The sequence below is a fragment of the Pelophylax lessonae genome (genome assembly GCF_965119305.1).
Source record: "Pelophylax lessonae genome assembly, chromosome: 7".
Taxonomy (NCBI): Eukaryota; Metazoa; Chordata; class Amphibia; order Anura; family Ranidae; genus Pelophylax; species Pelophylax lessonae.
Genome location: NC_138774.1, coordinates 203,277,476 through 203,301,708, shown reverse-complemented (window position 1 = coordinate 203,301,708; position 24,233 = coordinate 203,277,476). Strand labels below are relative to the sequence as shown.

The window sequence follows — 24,233 nt, the reverse complement described above, 5'->3', positions numbered from 1 at the left end:
AACACCACAACACTGGACAAAAGACGGCCGATCGGTTGGCCAACAATCATTGCGTGTGTACGAGGCTTTAGGCCCCTTTCACATGATCAGCCCAATCAGGGCCACCCGTCCGTTTTCTTTTGTGGTTATGATTAAACACTAGGTAAACATCCAACAGAGATTGGTCCGACAGAAAATGATGATCCTGATTGTTGTTTAAAATCTTCATTATGCTATTCAAAACTAAAAATGCGAAATTCTGAACTATTTCATTTCATTGTGGCTCGTGACTGGTTACCAAATTACTTAAGTGGTCCTTGCTATTCAAAAGCTTGAGCACCCCTGCCTTAGGGGAATATGTGCTGTGGAGTGAGGGGCATGCATGGGCAAATCATAGGTTTGCTTTTATTCTGCGATCCTATATGCTTAAGGCCCCTTTCACATGGGTTGACCTATTGGGTCTGCCTGTCAGTTTTTTAGGTGGACCCGATCAGACCATCCATTGCCCTCTATGGAGCAGCAGATGTCAACGGACATGTATTCGTTTTCCCATCCATCAAACGGAATGGATCTGATGGCCGTTGGATGTAAACAGACAGGCAGTCCGTTTACATCCAACCACCCATATAGGACAATGTGCTGTGTCTGTGTCCAGAGAAGGGATCAGTGGACAGATTCCTCGCTGAGCAGGTGGAGTCCTGGCAGAGTCCACCCCATGTGAAAGAGGCCTTAGGTAAATTTCTAGATTTGAATATAGTAGGGAAGGATTAGAACTGTTGGTTTAAATGCTATCCGGAGGTCTATTAGAGAGATTTGTCACTTCCAGTCCTGCTGACTATGACTTCGAAAGACAGGTAGTAAAGGAAAATCTGCAATAGGGACACAGGCAGTCTTTCTAGCCGTTCTTTCCTCTACTTAGAAAAAACATTTATACTTCTGTATGTATTGGTGTTGGAGAGTTCCCCTTCACTTCTTGCCTAGTAAAACATTCTCAGTGGGACAAGAAGTGAAAGAAAAGAAAGCTCTCTGGGGCCTTGGATTGCAGTGAAAACCTGACAGGGGTTCTAACCTTAACTCACTCTACCTAAAAGTAGAAAAAAGCAATTTTTTGACTTGACACTTTATTGAGAAAATGCTGTACTTTTTCTTTACCATACGTTAATAAGGATATTATAAGATGCAATAAATAAATATTCGAGTATAAATAATACACAAAGTAAATAAAAAATATATTTAGTTCTTGACAATAATATACTGCGCATATAAATTATCTGTTGATATTTTGTTGTAAGTTCCCAGCAATTGTACAGCTCGGAGGAACCTCCTGAGATGTCATACAGATCAGCAGGGGAAAATTTAAATTAGAAGACTGTGGCTAGAACAGAACAAAGGATTAGGATCACCAAAGACGTTTATTTTTCTATGGAGAACAATCAACATTCTGACATCCTACACACTTCTTGCTCACTTCCCCTCATCCGTAGTATGTGAGGTTAGTGGGTTTAATGTATGATGAGTGAGGAAATTCAACAAGCTGGGAGAAAGGTGCCCCCCCTCTCCGTCTCACAGTCTCCTGTGGTTTCACTCTCCCTTTTGCGGTCAAGGGTGGGACTGTAAACTGTCAACCTCACAGACCGGAAGAATCATCACTTAGGGGCCAGTAAAGCTACACAAAAAAATGAACTTATAAACACATAAAGGGTCTGCTAAGTTCTCATACATGAACAGAAAATGAAAATGTCAAAAATGATGGCGTGGAGGTTGATTGTTCTGTCGTCATTACACCCTAAAGCAAAATAGAAGCCACTTATAAAGGGCTAGATATCTTACACTGTAGTTTCATAGCTGTTTGGCAATATATTCACCAGTTTATATTAAGGAGATTTACAAAATTCCTTCAGTTTCTTTATTCGATCTGTGAATTGTAAGCATCCACAGCATCTGTTACAGCTGAGGTTCAAAGAAAACTCTACCCCCCCCCCCCCTCCGGGTAAATGTCCCACAGATGCGGAAATAAAAATTGTCAGGGGTTACCCTTGAAGTTGTTTAAACCACTCTTGTCTACCAATGTACGTAGATATAAAAAGTCTACACACCCCTGTTAAAATGTCAGGTTTCTGTGATGTAAAAAAATGAGACAAAGATAAATCATTTCAGAACTTTGTCCACCTTTAATGTGACTTATAAACTGTACAACTCAGTTGCACAACAAACAGAAATCTTTTCGGTGGAGGGAAGTAAAAATAAAAACTAAAATATTATGGTTGCATAAGTTTGCACACCCTTAAAATAATACTTTGTTGCAGTGGCAGCCGGTTTATAGGGGGTTTATTGCAGCCCACTAAGGGCGCCGGACCTACTGTTTGCACCCCACATGCGTCACGCAGAGGTGCCGATTGGCGGCCTTCTGGGTGTCATCGGGGCGCAGAGCAATGCGCCCCGACACTCCCCACTGTGGCGCTGTCCTGGCTGTGATTGGTCCAGACTCCAGCCTGGACCAATCATAGAGGACATCCCGGGTGAGGTCGCGTGGGGGGCGGTGCGTGCGTCAGTCACGCACCGTCCCGACGTCACCTTCCCACCTGCCGTCAGAGAGGAGGGCAGCGGCGCGCATGCAGGTCGAGGAGGAAGAAGACGTCCGTCCAGAGACCAGAGCAGAGTCCGACCAAATCTCCCGAGTCCCGACTCCCATCAGCAGCAGCAGCACGCCAGGCGCGGTGACGGCACCAGTGTGAGGTAAATGAAGTGAGGCCTCAGGGGGGGCACACACTGCTTTGAAGAGGGCACGCACGCACGCTGGTCTCTGTACTGAAAGGGGCATGTATGCTGTTCACTACATTGAAAGGGGGCATGTATGCTGGTCACTACATTGAAAGGGGCATGTACGCTGGTCACTACATTGAAAGGGGCATGTACGCTGGTCACTACATTGAAAGGGGCATGTATGCTGGTCACTACATTGAAAGGGGCATGTATGCTGTACACTACATTGAAAGGGGCATGTATGCTGGTCACTACATTGAAAGGGGGCATGTACGCTGGTCACTGCATTGAAAGGGGGCATGCATGCTGGTCACTACATTGAAGGGGGCATGTACGCTGGTCACTGCATTGAAGGGGGCATGTACGCTGGTCACTGCATTGAAAGGGGGCATGTATGCTGGTCACTGCATTGAAAGGGGGCATGTATGCTGGTCACTGCATTGAAGGGGGCATGTATGCTGGTAACTGCATTGAAAGGGGGCATGTATGCTGGTAACTGCATTGAAAGGGGGCATGTACGCTGGTCACTACATTGAAAGGGGCATGTATGCTGGTCACTACATTGAAAGGGGCATGTATGCTGGTCACTACATTGAAAGGGGCATGTATGCTGGTCACTACATTGAAAGGGGCATGCATGCTGGTCACTACATTAAAGGGGGCATGTATGCTGGTCACTATATTGAAAGGGGGCATGTATGCTGGTCACTGCATTGAAGGGGGCATGTACGCTGGTCACTGCATTGAAAGGAGCATGTACGCTGGTCACTGCATTGAAAGGGGGCATGTACGCTGGTCACTGTTTTGAAGGGGGCACGCTGCTCACTGTTTTGAAGGGGGCACATTGGTCACTGTGCATTGAAAGGGGGCACGCTGGTCACTGTGCATTGAAACCGGGGTCACTGTGCATTGAAAGGGGGCATGCTGGTCTCTCTGCATTGAAAGGGGGCACGCTGGTCTCTCTGCATTGAAAGGGGGGCACGCTGGTCTCTCTGCATTGAAAGGGGGCACACCGGTTTCTCTGCATTGAAAGAGGACACGCTGGTCTCTCTGCATTGAAAGGGGGCACACTATACACTAATTACTGAAGGCCCCTTTCACACTTTTGCGACCTCAAAGTCACGCAATTTTTTACTGCATTTTTTGCCGCAAAGCAATGCCTATTACATTTTTCTATTTGCGCCCCCCCCCAAAAATTTTGAGCACCAGCCACCACTGCTTTGTTGAAGCACCTTTTAATTTTATTACAGCACTCAGTCTGTTTGGGTATGAGTCTATAAGCATGTCAAATCTTGACTTGGCAATATTTACCCACTCTTCTTTGCAAAAACCCCTGTTCCAGCTGAAGAAAAACAGCCCCAAAGCATGGTGCTGCCAACACCATACTTCACTGTTGGTATGGTGTTCTTTTGGTGATGTGCAGTGTTGTATTTGCGCCAAACATATCTTTTGGAATTGTGGACAAAAAGTTCAACCTTGGTTTTATCAGACCATAACACATTTTACCAGTATTTTTTCCTGAAGATATAGATTCCATAAACAGCTGTGCAAATATCATGTGCTGCTTGATTTGTTCCAGTGCACTCAAAAATGCTTTATTCCATTGATGCGGATCGAATCTCTGTCTGATCATCTAACAGGAGACTTAATGCATTATTGAGGTCCCAATCTCTTACCTGCTACTAGCCTATGAGAATAACCTATAAGGATATATATATATATACATATATATATATATATATATATATATATATATATATATATATTAAAAAAATATATACACCCCAAACCAGCCTCTTATCCCCTTTTTCCTACCAATGGTTATATTTATGTATATTTTCACATATGGTTTACATGACATAAGAATAGTGGGGGGAATGGTAATGCTGGATGATTTTATTCATGTGTGTCTTTTGTATGTGTTGTGGTTTGTCTCTTGGTGTATTTTTTTCATCATGCCAGACTTTTGATACATGTTCTGTGATTTTTATGAGTTTTTTCTTTTTCAGTAAATGATTTATTTCTAATGCAGTGAATTTTTTATTTGGATTGGGTGGTTGTAGTATATCAAACCAGTTTCTTTTATTATATAGTCTTCTCATCAACATTTACCGGTTTACCCCCCCCCCCTCTCCTTTTCTTCTTTTTTTGGCACTTGACATGCCAAATAATTAATTACTGAATAAGAATGTCCTAGAGGGCCCATTACTTGGTTTCTCAATTCTCTAAACAGCAGCCTGCAAAACCTTGCGGCCAAAGGAAACATCCGCAGATGCCAACACATCCACTTTATAGAACTTTGTAAAAAGTGTGCACCGACAACCAGGTGGCCGCCTTGCAAACCTGCGTTACTGACACCTGATAATGGAAGGCCCAGGGGGCACCGTGCGCCAGAGAAGAGTGCGCCTTGACAGGGAAAGGAGGAACCTGACCCTTAATGGAATAGGCCTAAATCACCCTCTGTCTGATCCATCTGGAAATGGTTGCAGAGGAAGCATACAAACCCTTTCCAAGGCCCATCCGTAAGCACAAATAATGAGTCTGATTTCCTAAAATACTCCGTAGCTGCCAGGTACATCCTTATCGCCCCCGACCACATCCAAGGGATGGAAAGCTATTTCCTTCGGATGTTTTGGCCTGGGACACAGGCAAGCCAACACAATGTCTTCATTCAACTGAAAATAAGAGACAACCTGTGGAAGGAACGACGGATAGGGACAAAGAACCACCTTATCACTGTGAACCACCAAGTAAGTTGAACGACAGGGTAACGCTGCCAATTCCGACAATCTGCACCCAGAGGTGAAAGCCACCAAAAAGGCCACCTTCTGGGACAGTATAAGCAGGAGAATCTCCCGAAGATTCTCAAAAGAAGGCTTCTGGAGAACTGAGAGCACCAAATTGAGGTCCCAAGGCGGCAACAGAGACCGCACTGTAGGGGTCAAGTGACTAACTCCCTGAAGAAAAGTATGTACCAAGGAGTATGTGGCCAAGGCCCATTGAAAGAAGATTGCTAAGGCCGACACCTGACCCTTAATAGTACTCAAGGCCAGTTTCTGCTCAACCCCCCCATTGAAGGAAGGTCAAGATCTGAGCCACTGAAAAAAGAGTGAGGATGAACTCCAAGAGACTCACACCACGCAATGTATGTCTTCCACGTACGATGGTAGATCTTCCTAGAAGTAGATTTCCTAGCTTTTAAAAGCATTGGAATCAGCGACTCAGACAAACCTCTATCCATCAGCACCTAGTGTTCAACAGCCAAGCCGTCAAAGCCAGGGACTGTAAAGCAGGATGGAAGATTGGTCCTTGGGACAGCAGATCCCCCATGAGAGGAAGCTTCCAAGGAACGTCGGTGACCAGATGCACCAGATCAGCGTACCAAGCCCGGTGAGGCCAATCCAGGCCCACTAAGATGACTGGTATCCCTTCTGCCTCAATCCTGCGTAGAAGTCTTGGCAGAAGCTTGAGAGGAGGGAAGGCATAAATTAAACGATACTGACCCCACAGGGCCACCAACGCATCAGTGGCGCCCCCCAGAGGATCTCATGACCGAGCCACAAACCTCTGAACCTTTCTGTTGAGCTGGGATGCTAAGAATCCACCTTGGGGATGCCCCATGGAAGACACAAAAGATGAAACACCTCCGGGTGAAGGGACCACTCCCCGCCTGCCGACGGAGGTAATCTGCCTGTCAGTTTTCCACCCCGGGAATGTGTATGCCGGAGAGGGCTGGAACGAACCATACTGCCCAACTTAGAATGCCGGCTACCTCCAGAGACGCCAGGACACTTCTTATGCCCCCCTGGTGATTGACATAGGCCACGGCTGTGGCATTGTCCAATTAAATGCACACTAGACATCCCTGAAGACAATGTGTCCAATGTTCCAGGCACAGTCTGATCGCTCGAAGTATCAAGACATTGATCGGTAGTCTGGACTCTTCCAGTGTCCAGACCCTCTGAGCAGAAATTTTGCAGAGGACACCTCCCCAGTCGGACAGGCTGGCATCTATGGTGACAACTGTCCATTACAAGGGGAGGAAGGATTTGCCCAGCTGAAGTGTCAAAGAACTCTTTCGTTCCTTGGCTCAGCCGGATCTGATTGTCCAGAGACTGCCGATTCTTGTCCCATTTGGCCAGAATCTCCCTTGCAGGGACCTCATATGGAACTGTAAAAACGGAACCTCAAGGGTAGAGCGCCTGCATGCAAGTCCGGAGGGATTACCATCTGCCGGACAGCAGGAGACGAATTACAGCCTGCAGTTTCTGGAGTTTGTCCAGAGGAAGAAGCACTCTGGCTGGAGTCCAGAGTCAGACCCAGATAGTCCAGCTTTGTGGACAGAACCAGAGCAGACTTCTAAAAATTCAGAATCCAGCCAAACACCCTCAAGCTTGTATGGTGATCTCCAGGTTTTCCACCAGAGCAGTAGGAGACTCCGCTTGCAGAAGGAGGTCTTCCAAGTAGCCCAGTACCGCGATCCCCCCATTGGCGTAACAATGCTAGCACCGGGGCCAACACTTTTGTGAAGACCTGAGGAGCAGAAGCGAGACCAAAGGGTTATGCCACAAACTGATAATGCTCCTTTCGCACGGCTAAGCGGAGGAAGCGCTGGAGACCGACACATATTGGAATGTTTGGGGTGTTCGGTGGAAGAACTGCACAGGGTGACCGCACAGAATTCTTGAAAATTTTGCACAGACACTTTTTATGCACTTTTTGGCAATTTTTTTTTTTTTTTTTTTTTTATCTATTTGGGGCTTTTTATTCATGGGACAATTGTTATGATTTTTAATTCTTAATGTTTAATGCACTTTTTTGTATTTTTCAATCATATTTGAAATTTATCTAGGACTTTTTTTTTATCATGGGACCATTGTTATGATTTTGGACTTTTCGTTGTTTTTGGTTACACAGTATATATAGGTTATGAATTATATGAATTTATAAGTATTGATTATTTGAACTATTCTGTAACAATTACTTGGCTGCACCTATTCATCACATCTCTGTATGAAATAATACATTTTTTCAGTAGCACTAATATTTTAGGTTTAGACACTAAGAGAGTATCTCTCATCAATTAGGGGAGTGCAAACCTGCGCTGATTTATTTTTCACATATTGGAATGTGAAGGCAATCGTCCTTGATGTGGATCGAGGCAAGAAAAATCCCCCTGATATAGGGAAGCCACCACCGTGCGAAAGGACTCCTTTCTGAACTTCTGCAACTGTACAAAACAGTTCAGCGCCTTGAGGTCCAGAATTGGACACACCTTGCCTTCCTTCCTGAGGACTGTAAACAGGTTTGAGTAAAAACCCCTGAAATTGTTCCGAAGTCGGAACAAGGACCATCACCCTTTAAAGTAAAAGGTCTTGCATCGTCCCAAAAAGAGGCTGTAAGTGGACCGGAAGCAGGCGCACATTGGAAGGAAGAACCTTACCGGAGGGTAAGAATGAACCTCAAGCTTGTAGCTGGACTGAATTACCTTGTATCAGGGGAGTCTACGGGTCTGGGAACCAGCAAAGATGGAGCCCCCACCCCAGATACGGGTCAGGGTGCACCTTCATGCTGAAGGGGCCTTGTCCATGGGTCTTGAGAAGCCCGCTCTTGACTTGCCAGACCAAGTTCGCTTGGATCCTCCAGAGGGGGCCCCGAAGGACTCCGATCCCTTGTCAGTCGACCCTGGGGGACGGGAAAAAATTCCTATGAGCTGAGAAGGAAGGCGCACCTCTACGATGAGGGTCCTTGCCCTTAGTAGCCTGCAGAAGAAAGGCACTCTTTCCCCCCTTTGAGACCTTTAATAATGTCTTTCAGGGTAGCACCGAACAGGCGATCTCCTTGAAAGGGAAGATCAGTCAAGGCCTTTTTTATAAGTCTGGTCGAGTCAGTGGGGGAGCCACATTCAAAGAGACATCACAGATAAACTGCAGCCCCTGGATCAGCTGGTCGGCCAGCTCGGCAAAGACAGAAAGAGCTACTCCCCTCCAGGTCACGGCGAAAAAGCTTAGCCCATTCCGTCAGAGTCTGCGACACCAGGGTAATTGGCCTCCAGCTAGGGTGTGAATATTGCCAAACCAGCCAAGGTGTACATATTGCGGGCCACAGCCTCCGCCTTCCTGTCAGCCGGGTCCTTAACCGCCTTAGCGGTATCCCCGAGCGTGACTCGGGGTAGGAATTTTCTGCTATTAGCGGTATCCCCGAGTCACGCTCGGGGTCAATGGGCAGAGCGTGCAGACAGCGCAGCGGAGCTTCTCTTACCTTATCCTGGCGATCCAGCGATGAGCTCTCATTGCTGTGACCGCCAGTGAGATCTCCGCCGCTCGTCTGTCGGTAGGAGGACTTCCTAGTTCCGTTCCCTGCAGCAGCAATGCTGCATGGGAGCGGAACTAGGGAGGGAAAGTCAAAAAAAAAAAAAAAAAAAAACGTTGCACAAAACACATAACACATTTTATATTATATATATGCATATATATATATGCATATATATATATATATATATATATGCATATATATATATATATATATATATATATGCATATATATATATATATATATGCATATGTATATATGTATATATATGTATATATATATATATATATATATATATATATATATATATATATATACCTATATACACACACACATATATATATATATATATATATATATATATATATAAAATTATATTATTGATTCGATTATAATTCATGCGTATATATATATATATACACACACACACATATATATATATCTATATACACACATATATATATAATATATAACACATGAATTATAATCTAATCAATAATATAATTTTATTATATATATTATATATTAAATAATAAAATAATATTATTGATTCGATTATAATTCACTTGTTTGTGTTTCAAATTTACCACATCTGGGATGTCTACTAGAGTCTTGTTTTGGTCAGGTTTAAGTCAGTAATTACTAAGAATTGTAGGCCTATAATACATAACGCCAAATTTCCATGAAAAGAATTGTACCGCTTTTGGAACAGAATTCCTGACAGAATCATACCGCCAGGGAGGTTAAAGGCTGGGGACTCTTCAACCAGAATCATGGTTGGATTGTTCAGACTGGAAACCAGAGGGTCCACCACTGGTGGAACAGTCCACTACTTAAGAAGGTACTCCTCATAGGGGTAACGCCTAGCAAAATCGCTTAGGGACCCCAAGGGAACGCTTTGGTCATCCCCACTATTTAGTAACAATTCTGTCAAAAAAGGAGGGGAAAGGGAACACCTTTTCCACTCTGGATGGCTTGTGAATGCCAAGGGAATCTGCGCCTCTGCAGCAGCTTGAGCTGTGTCCTCCATCTTTAAGGTCTCACGCACAACTACAATCAGTGCGTCCACCAGCGCCTTTTCCTACGCGGTTGCAGGAGTGGAGGAATCCTCCTCACTATCTGAGGATTTAGGGCGTGTGGTCACAGACCCAGCAGGGTGACCTATGCCCTGCGGCGGCCGAATTAGATGCAGGATCTGATGAGACAAATGAGGCAGGGGAAGGTTGAGACGCTTTTTGCCAGCCCGCCGCCCAAAAGCCACCTCCATCTGGGACACCAACCACTCCAGGACCGCTGTCAGTGCATCAATGGATGGATGGGACCAGGAGGGCCCCCGAAGCCTCAGAAAGGGGATCAGGTGGGGAGATGTGCTCCGAAGACTCCATGAATCACCAGGAGGACCCCACAAAAAAGTGTAAAACACTGCTAAGGGACAACCCCCACCTATCTGGCAGCTTATCCGGTTGCCAGCCACAGAGCACCGAGCATCACAGAGCTCAGTAGAGAGGGAGAGGACCCCACCAGACTCACCACCCGCATTAACCAGGCACCGCAGCAACCAGGAGAATCTGCACTGCACTGCATGAACGGCGATCAGGAAACAAAAAGATCCAGGAATCAACACCAGGGGATGAGGAGGGGCTCCCACTCCTGAAATCGAATGCTGCGACTCGGCCTGAGACCCGGTCGTATGTGACCTCGCGAGACGCTTTACTCACAGGCCAGCTCCCGATCCCAGCAAGGAACTAGGTCCTTACTCCTGACTAGCCAGAAAAAAACAGAGTACCTATAGCAGAGAGAGGGAGTATACCCCCTGGGACTGCCCATAGGTGTAGCCATACTTTTTCTGCCTAGTGTCCTATTCCTGTAGGGGGCAGTATAACCCAATGGTTAAGAAGGTCAGGAGCTATGTTCGTCAATGAACAAAAGTTCAAAAAAATGTAATATTGCCCCAGTAGAAAAGCAGTTAAAAGAGAAGTATGGGAATGAAAAAAAAACCCAAAAACTCATACTTGCCAAGATGGCTACAGCACCGATCTCAGCTGCAACTGTCTACCACTGGCTCCATCCTGAGAACTAAGTGAATAAACACTGTTGATCGCTCAGTTCTCCTCCTCTGCTCTGAGCAGACAGCAGTCACTGGCTCTCTGCTTGCCCCTCCAGTGCTCACTGGAGTGCTGGGCTGTGAAGAGGACAGAAAGAGCTGGCTCAGGCTTTCAGTGGCATGCTAAGAGGCCGAGCCAGCTGCTGGTCCAGGCATTTGGATGGATCTTGAATGTAAAGTTGGGATCTTCCCCGAGCCTGGACCGCTGAGTGACATCAGGAACTGCACTTCTGTGATCCATAGGAGAAGTATAGCCAAAATAGCTTTGGCTTCTGACTTCTCCTTTAAATAGTACATTTTGTTGACATGAAACTGCAACAATAGAAATTAAAACCCAGATAACATCTATCATTTTGAATATAAAAAGCTACTTTTTTTTTTTTTTTTTACAATAAACCATTTATATATATATGCTGTCAATCAACTTCTGGGCCACATCCTGACTGATAGAAGCCCATTCTTGCATAATCAGTGCTTAGAGTTTGTCAGAATTTGTGTTTTTTTTTGTTCACCCGCCTCTTGAGGATTGACCACAAATTCTCAATGGGATTAAGGTTTGGGGAGTTTCCTGGCCATGGACCCAAAAATGTGATGTTTTGTTCCCCAAGCCACTTATTTATTACTTTTGCCTGAAAAAGGCATTGTTCATCCCCAAACTGTTCTTAGATGGTTGGGAGAAGTTGATCTCGGAGGATGTTTTTGTACCATTGTTTATTCATGGCCGTGTTTTTAGGCAAAATTGTGAGTCCACTCCCTTGGCTGAGAAGCAAAGCCCACACATGAATGGTCTCAGGATGCTTTACTGTTGGCATGACACAGGACTAGAGATGAGCTTCGAACATCAGGTGTTCATGTGTTCGCTGAACAGACAAACAAATGGGGCTGTTCGTGGGCAGTTCCCCTTAAAATATAATAAAATACAAAAAAAAACACGCTCCTGGCTAATGAGACGCCGCCGGCGTAATGAGCTGTGGGAGCTGTGACAGCTCTTTTATAGGAAAGGGGCAAGGACACCACCCAGTGGCACCGCCCCTTTTGACGACGTCAGTAATTTATTCACTGCACCTGAGCAGTGCATTATGGGCGCTCGTGACGTCAGATTTCTATAAAAGAGCTGTCAAACTCAAACAGATCATTGCGTGGGAGGTGCCTTGAGAAGCAGGAGCTTCTTTTTTTTTTTCTATTTTTCGGGTGTGGCGGGCGACGTGATTGACAATAGATTTACTCCGGGGGACACTATTTTTGTCAAAAACTGGCTTTTGTCTTTTTTTTTTTTTGTACACCTTCTTGGTGAATGGGTAGGGGTATGATGTACCCAATATCCATTCACATGGGGGGGGGTCGGGATCTGGGGGCCCCCTTGTTAAAAGGGGCTTCCAGATTCTGATAAGCCTCCCCCCCGCAGACCCCCACAACCACAGCCCACGGTTGTCGGGAAGAGACCTCTGTCCCCATGGGGGCAAGGTGTTTTGGGGTGGGGGGGACATATGGTCTGGTATAGTTCAGGAGGTGGGGGGACGCTCGCCCATCCCCACCCCCATCCTGTCCAGCCAGGCTGTGCACTCAGATAAAGGTACTGTAAAAACGATTGTTTTTAAACATTTAATTTGCATTGATTCAAGTCCCCTAGGGCAGTACCCAGGTACCCATACACTTTTTTGGGATAATAATTTGCATTTAAGCCTTTAAAATGAAGACTTTTGATTTTTCATGTTTGTGTCCCATAGACTTTAATGGAGTTTGCATGTTCGCTAGAACATTTCCCCTGTTCGAGATGTTCTGGTGCGAACCAAACAGGGGGGTTTTTGGCTCATTACTACACAGGACTGATGGTAGCGCTCACCTTTTCTTCTCCGGACATGTTTTTTTCTGGATGCCCCAAGCAATCAGAAAGGGGATTCATCAGAGAAAATTACTTTACCACAGTCCTCAGCAGTCCAATCCCTATACTTTTTGCAGAATATTAGTCTATACCTGATGTTTTTCCTGGAGAGGAGTGGCTTCTTTGCTGCCCTTCTTGACACCAAGCCATCCTCCAAATGTCTTTGCCTCACTGTGCGTGCAGATGCACTCACAACTGCTTGCTGCCATTCCTGAGCAAGCTCTGCATTAGCAGTGTCCCGATCCCACAGCTTAATTAACTGTAGGAGACGGTTATGCCGCTTGATAGCTTTCTTGGGCACCCTGAAACCTTCTTCACAAATGCAGTGGAAATGTTTTTTATGGGATTAAGTTCAACTTTATGGCAAAGAGGGGCTTTGCCATTAATTTACATTTATCTGATCACTCTTCATAAAATTCTGGAGTATATGCAAAGTGCCATAATAAAAACTGAGGCAGCAGACTGTAAAAATTAATATTTGTTTCATTCTCAAAACTTTTGGCCATGGCTGTACAAAAGATTTCAGAAAACCGTTAGAAAAATCGTTATTTTAGATAGGAAACAACAACATCCTGGGCCTTCAAACTTTCTAGTCCATACGGTTGAAAACGAACAATAATTTGCCCCAATAAACCAATAGAAAATTGTATGAATGTTTTGAAAATGACCAGTGTATGGCCAGGCTAAGATATACTGTAAGAAAAGCACTGGCCTTGTGTCCCAGGATGATGGCAAAATTACCATTCTGAATTCCACTAGACCAATGAGCCTTGCTTTGAAAAGCACTAATTACGGATATAATAGTTGCCTGTCTACCTCATGACCTGCTAAAACCAAGATGACGAATGATCAGACATATAAAACCTGTAGGATGAGGATTTAATACGACAGCCGGAAGACTACATCACAAAAGACATCTACATACATGGAAAATTTCCAAGTTATTCCAAAATTCTTTCTCTACTGCCTCATTCTATTTTTTTTTGGTGTAACTGAGCTTCATCTTCATCCTCCTCCAAACAGAGAATCTGCGAGGGAACATTTTAGTAATGTAAATTGAGCAGTGACTTCAGTGTTTAATTTGAAGCCGCCGGGCGATCTGTTCCAGCTATACCTTATGTAAACACTTCAGATAACACTGTGCTCATAATGACTTCACTTTTTGTAAGATCTGATTGCAAAAGGTTAGAGTGCGGCTGCCTTTGCGGCTGCAAATAACACAGTGCGACGTGAACTTTTTTCATTTAAAACCCACACGTGGCCACTTCCTGCCTTGTTATAACCATTATTTCATTACCAAAGTCTTATTTTTAGCTGTCATGAATCCCTGGTGGATAATGGATCACAGGCTTGTGGCTGTTGAGTTGGGCAGCGGTGGCGGTAAAAATAGCACATCAGTATGTAGTAAAGGAAAGCCGGAGGGCTGCAATGGAAAGATCTTATTTCAGCAATATCAGTGTGGTGTGAAGGGGTTTTAACTGTGACCCCTGGTATGTTTGAGCCTTTGTGCACTAAAATATAGCACGTCTTGAAAAGCTTCGCTCATGCTATAAAAGCATAATGTTCTTCTCAGGAAATCACATGACCGCCTTGAAAGTCCAGACTGTTTTGGAATATTTTACAAAGAGAGTGTCTGTGGGATTCTGGGAGAGTTCCAGAAATATCTCAGGGCGTTTATCAGAAAGGCACAAGACTGGTGGAAGGAGTGTACAGTAAAGAGGCAGATTAAAGGGGAAACCCCAGGAAATGACTGCACTTGACACTGATCGTTTTACCGGTAACAATGTAAGACAGACGTCATTACACAATGAAAGATGCTTTGAAAAAAAATATTTTAAATTGACGCACCAAGTATGGCCATGTCAGCAAATGGTTTTTGTTTCTGTGACCCTTGGATTCAAGTGCGAGGGACCTTAATAAGGCTAATCTGCTTTAATGACCGTAAAACATAATGGTGTACCACAGGTGCCAGGATGTTCTTGTTGCAGTTTTCCCTGTGGCACCACCTGCTGGCGAAACCTGGTATAAAGTAACCACCAAAAAATCAGCAATAACTATATATAGTTAATTAATAGCTGTTGACCTGTCTATGTTTTGCTGGAGGCACTTAAATGTTAAGGGTCCAAGGCTTGTATTTTGATGCTAAAATATTCCCTAAAATATTTATGAAAAAAAAATCTTTACCATAATTGATATTTTAGATTTCAAGTTTTTCAATATGAACTAATATACAGTAATTTCTGCCTGAATTTACACCTGAATTGGAACCAAAGAAGCACAGGACCCTTTCCAAATGCAGCCCGCAGCTGCCCCGGAGCTGTGTGAACCAGCTCTATTGAGAGCCGCTCACACTCTCCAGTCATGCAAATTGAATGCGGGAAAACCCACATTCAATTTGCATATGTGTGAACCCAGCCTCACTCTATGCGATCATTTATCACCTGATAATGTGTAGTAGGTCTGATATGGGATCATAGTAATGTGTGATTGCACAGCAGTGTGTTTAATAGTCAAATATGCCTTTAAACCACAAATGATAATGCTAATTTGTCACAGAAAAATAATTTTTTACTGTAAAATTCTATTTCCTGAGTTAAAGGAGAAATATAGCCAATACTTGTTTGGCTATACTTCTCCTATAGATCACAGGAGTGCAGTATGTTCTGCACGCCTATGAGCTGTTTACAGCCTACAGAGGGCTAAAGCCCCCTGTCGGATGATGTCACTATGCCAATCTAGGCTTGGGAAAGATCTACCCATATGGTCAGGATCCACCCAGCTGCCTGGACCGTCACCTGGCTCAGCCACACAACTATACACTGAGAGCCTGAGCTAGCCCCTCCTGCTCCCTCCACAGCCCAGGGCTCCAGTGAGCACTGGAGGGGAGAGCAGAGAGCCAGTGACTCACAGTCGGATCCATGCTGCAGCCATCTAGGTGAGTATTATTTTATTTTGTTGATTCCTATACTTCTCTTTTATTTAAAAGCCAGTACCCTTTATTGAAGATAAACCATAAACTAGTATCAAATCCTGCTCATTTAGATGGCAGCATAACCCACTTTTTCAATGACTAAGTCTCTCAATGAGCAATAGTGACTACAGGATATATGGGTTTATCATAAAATAATTTTCTCTGTTTTCATTGATAGACATAGTTGTTCATAGAAGATCAGTCAGAAATAAGTAGGATATCCTGCCATTTAAAAGAGCAGCATTGCCGCTCATTTCTGGTTTATCTTCAATACACGACTGCGTCTATTAATAAACAAAAGAAAAATAACAATTAAGGTAAACTGTAAAAGTAAATTAATAATAAGGTGACCAGATTTTTAAAATGAAATCCGGGGACTTACTTATTTTTATTTTTTATTGGCAAAAGGCACAGAACTGCATAATACACAGTGCTGCGCACAGGACTGCACGATACACAGAGCGCTGGGTTCAGGACTACATAATACACAGAGTGCTGGGCACATGACTACATAACACACACAGAGGGCTGGGCACAGGACTACATAATACACAGAGCGCTGGGCACAGGACTACATAATACACAGAGCGCTGGGCACAGGACTACATTATAAACAAAAAAACATAAAACTCTCCTGCGCTCGGGTGGTATGTACCAAAGGATGAATGTGCTTATATGGTCTTTGTATGCACCACTCTAGGTCTTGCTGCCCCCTCAGGACCAAGGGTATCCAAAATACCCTGAAAGACAACAACAAAAGAAGGACCCACCGACCTCGTGCATTACCACTAAAAAGGTTTATTAATCCAAAAACAACATATAATATACTCACAAACGAGTGATGATATTGCACATAAAACGCAGTGGAACTGGTCATCTCCAAAATAACCAGGGAACCCCTGTATTGGATCACGTGCTGGTATCAGCAACAGTCTGGCTGGGCTGACACATTTCAAGGGAGGACCCTCTTCCTCAGAGCCAAAGCATACTACTTTCAGGACTACATTATACCCAGAGTGCTGGGTACAGGACAGCATAATGCGCAGAGTGCTGGGTACAGGACTGCATAATACACAGAGTGCTGGGTTTAGGACTACATAATACACAGAGTGCTGGGCACAGGACTACATAATACACAGAATGCTGGGTTTAGGACTACATAATACACAGAGCGCTGGGATCAGGACTACATAATACACAGAGCACTGGACTACATAATACACAGAGTGCTGGGCACAGGACTATAGAATACACAGAATGCTGGGTTTAGGACTACATAATACACAGAGTGCTGAGATTAGGACTACATAATACACAGAGTGCTGGGATTAGCACTACATAATACACAGAGTGCTGGGATTAGCACTACATAATACACAGAGTGCTGGGATTAGCACTACATAATACACAGAGTGCTGGGATTAGCACTACATAATACACAATGCACAGGACTACAGAATACACAGAGCGTTGGGCACAGGACTACAGAATAAACAGAGAGCTGGGTTCAGCACTACATAATACATAGAGCGCTGGGTTCAGGACTGTATAATACACAGAGCGCTGGGTCCAGGACTGCATTATACACAGCGCGCTGGGCACAGGACTACATAATGCACTGGGCACAGGACTACATAATACACAGAGCACTGGGCACGGGACTACATAATACACAGAGTGCCGTGCACAGAACATCATGATACACAGAGCGCTGGGCACAGGGCTACATAATATACAGGAGGGTGTTAGGCATAGAGTACAGGGTTCAGAGGTTTGCTATGCACAGAGGACACAAAAATTGATCATTTGGGGGGTATTTGTACTGTCCTGACATTTTAGGGCCTTAAGAAATGAGAACATCAGGATTGATACATTTTCAAATATATATACCATAGCTTGTAGACTATAACTTTCACACAGACTAAATATTATACACTGATTTGGGTTACTTTTATGAAAGAAATGTAGCAGACTACATTTTGGTCTAAATTTATAAAGAAAGATTATTTGTTTGTAAAATTTTATAAGAGAAACCTAGAAAAACATGTTTTTTTTTTTTCAAAATTTTTGGTATATTTTCGTTCATTTAGCAAAAAATTAATAAAAAACAGTGATGATTAAATACCACCAAAACAAAGCTCTATTTGTGCAAAAAAAATTATATTAATTGAATTTGCGTATAGTGTTGCATAACAGCGCAATTGCCAGTTAGAGTAGTTACATAGTTGTTGAGGTTGAATAAAGACAATAGTCCATCCAGTTCAACCTGTGTAGGTGTGTGTGGCCGTAATCATCTCTCATACCCCTGAATGTTCTGATCCTTGAGATGTACGTCCAAGTGTCTTTTGAAAGTAGCCATATAGCCATACTTCCCACAGAAACCACCTCTTGTGGTAGAGAATTCCACAATCGTGTAGCCCTAACAGTAAAGTAGAGTAGTGCAATGCTGAATAGCTAAAAAGGCCCTGGTCATGATGGGGGTAAGAGCCGGTTCACATTGCTGCGACTTGTCAGCCTGACAAGTCGCGCTCCCTCGACCGCTACAGGACCCGTTCTAATAGGAGCGACACAAGACGCTCCGACTTAGAAAAAGGGTCCTGTACTACTTCGGGGCAACCTCGGTGCGACTTGCATAGACTTCCATTATGTGAAGTCCCTGCAAGTCGCTCCGAAGTCGTGGTGTATGGTAATGCACAAGTCGCCCCTGAAGTCGTGCAGAGTCGTGTTGCCTTAGTGTGAACCGACTCTAAAACCTTCTGGAGGTCAAGTGGTAAAAAACTTATACAAAAAACAAAATTGTCAACAAAATGACAGTTTCTCTTTGGTCTGTTAGCTTGGAGCAGGAACTGATGGAAACAGTTTGACATTTTATAGCGTTCTGTGGAATTTGTTGGCACGATATAAAAGCGGGATATGAAGAAAGATCAACTCAGTAGGCAGAATGGTGTACACAAGGACTGGTGTATACAAATCCACAGGGAGTACACTCTGGGATTTAAAACTCAGCAATCAATTATTCAGTTTCAAAGCTTGTTTTTACACCTCCTATACTTTCTTTTTTTTTTTTTGTATAAAGGATACGGTCGGTGGAGTACCTTGAACATTTTTGTGGGAAATCACTTTTAAAAAGCATGCTTGATGCTATGTGAAAATGTTTAAAATAACATTTGGGGTCTCTGCAGACTGTGCAGTGCATCACTCTGTGTTAGCTTTGTGGTTGAGTCTGGGGTCATGCCAAATGCAGATGGTGATCTGAAGCATTAGCAAACACACCCCGATCACCAGTACCTTTAAGGTCACGCCCAAAATCGTTTTTGCTTTCCACTATTCGCCCCTAGGAAAAAAAAAGGTTCCACGGAAATGATTATTCTTGCGTATTTACTTGCTATGGAAAAAATGCGTTCAAGTTGAACTTTGGGATTAAAAACATTTACCCTTCCAGTGGGTCCCCCTCTGCACTGCAAGGGTTAACTGCTTGTTTTCCCTAGGGGATGATGGATAAGGGGATAAACTTACCTTATTCTTCGCTCCTGCAGGCTTCCTCTTCTTTTTGTCACCAGTCCCCTGAAGCGACTTACCTTCACTGCTTGAGTGGTTGCAACTCTCCAATTTTATGCTCTATAATGCAGGACTGCTGGTCCAACACTGTATGGGGAAATGCCAAGGGCCTGCCCATATTCCAGAGCATCAGACAGCAGAGAAATACTGCCAGGAGAGCAAAATAAAAAAAAAAGTTACGTATATCAACCTATTTATCATCCTCTAGACCAGGGGTCTCCAAACTTTCTAAACAAATGGCCAGTTTACTGTCCTTCAGACTTTAGGGGGGCCAGACTGTGGCCAGTGGAAGCAAAAAAGATCCTGATATCAGTGGGAATAAACAATGCCCCATCATTGGTGTCAGTGGGAGGAATTGTGCCCCATTTTTGGTGTCATAAGTAGGAATTGTGCACCGCTGTTGGTGTCCTAGGGAGGAAATGTGCCTCATCATTAGCGTCCTTGGGAAGAATTGTGCCTCATCATTGGTGTCATTGAGAAGAATTGTGCCCCGTCGTTGGTGTCATTGAGAGGAATTGTGCACCTCTATTGGTGGCAGTAGGGGGAATTGTGTCCCATTGTTGGTATCTGTGGATGAAAAAGAGTCCCAAGAGCCAGAGAAAGGCAAGCAAATGGCCACATCCAGCCCCTGATCCGCAGATTGGAGACCATTGCTCTAGACAAAAGGGGCAGTTAACATTTGCAGTGGGGAGGTGGGCCCACTGATAGGGTGAATGTTTTCAGTCCCTGGAATTCAGATGTAACATTTTTAAGTGTGTCATTAACCACTTGCCTACTGGGGGGATTCTGGAATTTTTTCACAAACGTGGTAAAATCTGCATTTTTTTGCTAGAAACTTACTTCGAACCCCCAAACATTTTTTATTTTCTGAAAGCAGAGGCCATGGAGATAAAAATGGAAAATACTCTGCCTGCTGTTAGAAATAAGAATATAATATAATAATTTGCCATTTACATATTTACTTAAAGTGGTAGTATCGGAGTATACTTAACTGTTACCTATAGGTAAGCCTATAATAAGGCTTACCTGTAGGTAAAATTAATATCTCCTAAACCTGCAAGGTTTAGGAGATATTCACCCTGCATGCACCTGCTGACACCAGTGGCGCATGCGCTCTGATGGTCCAGCGGACCTTCAGAGCTTCTTGCCGGCTCCTTGCCAGAAAGAGACCTCTCGAGCGCATGTGCTGGAGTGACGTCAATGCAGCTCCGGCCACTCACAGCACCGGAGCCGCCGAACCCGGACGAAACGAAGAGGGAACATGATAGCTCCCTCAGCAGTGTCCAGGCGACCAAGTTGGGGCTTCGTTCTAAGGTAAGTATTTCATAATGAGCTAGGATGCAATGCATACTAGCTCATTATGCCTTTGTCCTGCAGGGTTTGTTTGTTTTTTGTGACAATACAACCGCTTTAACCAGTTCAGTTCAAAATCCATACCAGACCCAAAGAGCCTGGTTTGGAACCTGGGGGGAGGGACCCCCACGCCGTTTTTTTTCCCATTTTGGCGTGGAGTTCGCCCTCAAGATCCTCAGAGCACAAGTCGCACCACAAGTTGGATCATCCTGATCCGACTTGGATGCAACTTTAATTCAAATCAATAGGCTCCCATAGGGAACCCTTGATTTTCACATAAAAAAAAAAATATATATATATAACTGCTTAACGACCAGCCGCCGCCAATATACTGCGGCAGGCTGGCTCTCCTGCGCAAACCACTATACCCGTACTGTGGCTCGCAGGAGAGAGTTCACGGGCGCGCATCCGCGCGCGGCGCTGGCGGCGCGATCACTCTCTAGCCCTGCAGTTAAGCAACGTGTCTGGTGGCCGCGATGCCCGCCGGGATCCCGGCGATCGCTGCAGGGACTGACAGAAGGTGGTGTACCGTTGTAAACATGGCACACCGCTCATCTGTCACTGATTGAAACAGGGCTCCTGTGTTCCTGTTATTTCGGAACACAGGAGCCCTGTTTCCATCCACCAAGTCTGGCACCCCACAGTTAGAATCACTCCCTAGGTACACATTTAACCCTTTCATCGCCCCTGGTGTTAACCCCTTCCCCGCCAGTGTCATTATTACAGTAACAGTGCATATTGTTTAGCACTGATTACTGTAGTAATGTCACTGGTCCTCCTAAAAGTGTCAAAAATGATAGTTAGGGGTCCGATCTGTCCGCCACAATGTCGCAGTCCCGCTAAAAATGACAGATCCCCGCCAATACTAGTAAAATAAATAAATAAATACAAATGACATAAATCTTTCCCCTAGTTTGTAGACGTGATAACTTTTGTGCAAACCAATCAAAATACACTTATTGGGATTTTTTTACCTATTGGCAAAATACAAATTGGCCAAAAATTATGAAAAAATTAGATTTTTCAATTATTTTTTTTGGGAATGTTATATAGCAGAAAGTGAAAAATACTTGTTTATTTTCAAAATTGGCGTTCTTTTTCTTTTTTGTTTATAGAGCCTAACCAAAAAAAAAAAACACAGAGGTGATAAAATACCACCAAAAGAAAGCCCTGTTTGTGAGAAAAAAAAGGACGTCAAAATTTATTTGAGTACAGCGTGGCATGACCGCGCAGTTGTCAGTTAAAGTAACGCAGCTGCAAAACATCTGTGTGTGCATGAGGCCAAGGGATAACATGAAGGGCGTCTTTAAGCTGCAAAAAAAAACGTCTGACGCTCCTAAAAGCAGCTGCAAAAAACGCCATGTGCATGAGATCTAAATGGTAATTGCGCAGTCATGCAATGCTGGACCCAAATAAAGATTTATTTTGGTTGTATTTAAACACTTTGGTTTTTATTTGTTGCAATATAAACGAAAAAAGACCGAAATTTTTGAGAAAAAAATTAAATTTTCTACTTTTTCTTACAAAAATATCCAATAAACTAAATTTTTCTCATACATTTAGGCCAAAATGTATTTGGCTACATGTCTTTGGTAAAAAATTTAATTAAGCGTATATTTATTGGTTATAGCGTCTTCAAACTATGGTGTACAGTATATGCTGGAATTTACGCAGCTTTTACTTTCTGACTGCCTATCTCAGTTCCTGAAGTGCTTAAATGGCAGGGCAGTACAACCCCCCCCCCCAAATTACCCCTTTTCCCTTTTTGGAAAGTAGACACCCCAAGGAATTTCAGATGAGGCCTTGAATATTACATTTTTTGTCACGAGTATTTGAAAAATGAAAAAAATAAATAACATTTTTTTTTGTTACACAAAGTTGTCATTGAAATGATATATTGCTCACGCATGCCATGGGTATATGTGTAATTACACCCCAAAATACATTCTGCTGCTTCTCCTGAGTATGGGGATACCCCATGTGTGAGACTTTTTGGCAGTCAGCCTTCAGGCTTTCTAGGGGCTCATGTACACTGCAACTTGTAAACGGCCATTTATGAGCAGTTAGGCGTTTTTTTCAGAAGCCCCTGAACCCACCTCTATGTTATCTTATCTGTCCATGTACACCGGGTCGTTTACAGTCAGTTACAGGCAGTTGAGTTCAGTGTCGTTTTTTGGAAAGCAATTATTTGCGTTCAGGAAGTTCAGAACATGTGTTTACCGGCGTTTCAAACGCAAAAATGCGACCGAACGCATTCACCCGCGTTTAGCGCTTGCGTTCTCAGGAGGCCTTTTTATATATATACATAGCTATATATATATAGATATATATTGTGTATATGTATATATATATATATATGTTGTGTATATATATATATATATATATGTGTGTATATATATACATATATATATATATATATATATATATATATATATACATATATATATATATATATAGCCTTATGGGCAACCATGACGCCATCATCTGGTCGTTGAAGTCCACACCTCCCATGGTAAGGTTGTATTCGTGGACACAGAGGGGCTTTTCAACAACACCAGTTGCCAATGCAATTTTGACTGTTGTATCTGCGTGAATGGAGGAAAGAACAAAAACATTCCGTGTGTCCCTCCACATCACTGCAAGCTATTTATTACACTTCATGCAGGCTCTCTCCCCCGTCTAAGTTGGGAATCTACAAGCTGTTGGGGGCAGCCCCGGCAATTAGGTCACACGGTGCCACATGCGCCAAATCCAGAATCAAAAAGGTGACTAAAAAGTGGCACGCTTGAGTAATAATTGTCACAAATAAATGGTACCCCTTTCCAAATAAGGGTGACACCAAGTCCCAATCTTATTCCCCATGTAGTCTGCACAGTTGGGGGGCTCCGGAACAGACATGTATAGCCTGTTGCCCTATCACAGAGCTTATACATCTTGACCCCATATCTGGCAAGCTTGCTGGGGAGAAACTGTTTAAAAGCAAGGCGGGCAGAAAACTTAATCAGGGACTCATCTTCGCAGACAGCTTATTGGGGCATATACAAGGCTGCAAAATTTTTGTTGAAGTGATTTACGAGGGGCCGAATTTTGTGGAGCCGGTCATATCCAGGGTCACCCCAAGGACGACAGAGTTCACTGTCACTGAAGTGCATGAACCGCAAGATTTGCTCGTATCTAGTCAGAGAACACGGGCATATGATGAATTGGGTTATTGGACCAATATGACCGCAACTCACTCTTCTTAGTAATGCCCATGAGGAGGGATAAACCCAGAAAGGTTTTAAATTCAGAAACAGTGACATGTTTCCATG

The 24,233-nt window shown here is 43.8% G+C and overlaps 1 protein-coding gene across 4 annotated transcripts in view; it reads right to left on the bottom strand.

Moving 5' to 3' along the window:
* SYN1 (synapsin I) overlaps positions 1–24,233 on the bottom strand; it is a 253,699-nt gene that overhangs the window by 80,482 nt on the left and 148,984 nt on the right. The gene's annotated exons all lie outside the window — the stretch shown is intronic.